This window comes from Triticum dicoccoides, chromosome 5B (assembly GCF_002162155.2).
Source record: "Triticum dicoccoides isolate Atlit2015 ecotype Zavitan chromosome 5B, WEW_v2.0, whole genome shotgun sequence".
Lineage (NCBI taxonomy): Eukaryota > Viridiplantae > Streptophyta > Magnoliopsida > Poales > Poaceae > Triticum > Triticum dicoccoides.
The window spans coordinates 550,240,371-550,242,373 of NC_041389.1; the positions used below are offsets into that span (position 1 = coordinate 550,240,371).

General features: G+C 50.4%; 1 pseudogene; it reads right to left on the minus strand.

The window, feature by feature from the left end:
* Nucleotides 1-288: 288 nt before the first annotated feature.
* On the minus strand, nucleotides 289-1,033 carry LOC119310048 (annotated as a pseudogene).
* Between the last annotated feature and the right edge of the window lie 970 nt (nucleotides 1,034-2,003).

Genomic DNA, 2,003 nt, shown 5'->3' on the forward strand with positions numbered 1-2,003 from the left:
CAATACCTTCAGACACTAAAGCACTGCTAGAAAATCATACTTATGTACACAACCCTGATAGGCCATCCTCAAACCAACAATGTACTGTACTAACTAGCAAGTAAATTTCAAATTCACAACATAGCCATGGCAATGACGAACAGGTTCTGATGGAGATCATCTCAAGTGCATACATATGTTGGACAGATGCTGAGCTAAATAGCATGGTAATCATCCTTGTGTGCTTTCATTTATTTATTTTTTGTCTCACTAGTAATAGTGTTAACCAGTGTATGCAGTAACTGAATTTCAGATCGGGCCACGGAATCCAAACCCCCGCAAAAATCTCATCTTTTGTGCTGAGTACCGTACCTTGCGGATGGCGTCGCAGCCGGCGGTGTTGTCCTCGGGGATCTCCTCGATCTGGACGCACGTCCTCGCCGGCTTCTTCTTCTTCTTGTCATCCTCCTTGTCCTTGGCGGCGGCCTTGATCTTCTTGGGCTTCTCCGGCCTGCGCTCCTCGACCTCCAGCTCATCCTCGTCGTCGTCAGAGGCGGTGAAGTCCTCCTCCCAGGTGTAGGCATGCGACCATGGCTCGAGCGAGCCTTTGCCCTTGATCTCGGTGCCCCACTTGGTTTTGGTCTTGCCTCCGGCGCCGCCCTTGGACTTGGCCTCCCACCTCCACTTGCGGTCGAATCCGTCGTCGTTGGGGGAGGCGAGCTCCGCCTCGCACTTGAGCGCCCAGCCCCCGCCGCGCGGCTTCTCCTCTGCCGTCCACTTGACCTTCCGGCCGCCGGGCTCCGTGGCCGCGTAGGTGTACTTGCGGCGCGCCGGCTGCGGGGCGGCCGCGCGGGCCGCGAGCTCGAGCGCGGCGACGCGGTCATCGAGGTCGTGCAGGAGGAAGGCGTGCGGGAAGGGGATGGGGGCGGTGCGATGAAGGGGTCGGCGGGGAGGTAGAGGTCGAGGAGGTCAGGGTGGTGGGGGAAGGCAAAGGGGATGGGGATGGGGGTGGGAGGAAGGGGTAGGAGGCGGAGAGGGAGGAGGTAGGTGGTGGTGTGTGGATGAGATGCGAAAGTCATTTTTTTACCTGGATGGGTGGGGAGAGAGGGAGGGGATAACCCCATAGTTTTTTTACCTGAAAAAAATAACCCCATCTCTTTGCCATCTGCCAGCAGATGGCAAAGAATCTTTGCCGGCTGCTGGCAGATGGCAAAGAGGTGGGGCTGGTACGCCGTTACACGCTTGACGACCACATGATTTGCCAACCTCTTTGCCATCTGCTGGCAGATGGCAAAGATTATTTGCCATCCACTAGCAGATGGCAAAGAATTGGCTGATGGCAACCATGTTCTTTGTCGTCTGTCAGTTCTTTGCCATTTGTTTTTTATAAGCAGATGGCAAAGACGTTCTTTGCCATCAGCTGGTAGATGGCAAAGAGCTGGCTGATGGCAAATTTCCTATTTCCAGTAGTGAGTGTGGAAAAATGATAGTAACATTGCCCCTTCTCTCTTTTTCTCTCATTTTTTGTTTGGCTTTCTCTTTTTTATGGCCTTTTTTTATTTCCTCACATGGGACAATGCTCTAATAATGATGATCATCACACTTCCATTTACTTACAACTCAAAAAATTACAACTCAATGCTTAGAATTTTTTTTGACTCTATGTGAATGCATCCGGCGGTGTACTGGGATGTGCAATGAATCAAAAGTGACATGTATGAAAGAATTATGAAAGGTGGCTTTGCCACAAATACTATGTCAACTACATGATCATGCAAAGCAATATGATAATGATGAAGCGTGTCATAATAAATGGAATGGTGGAAAGTTGCATGGCAATATATCTCGGAATGGCTATGGAAATGCCATAATAGGTAGGTATGGTGGCTATTTTGAGGAAGGTATATGGTGGGTGTATGGTACCGGTGAAAGTTGCATGGCACAAGAGAGGCTTGCAATGGTGGAAGGGTGAGAGTGGGTATAATCCATGGACTCAACATTAGTCAAAAAGAACTCACATACTT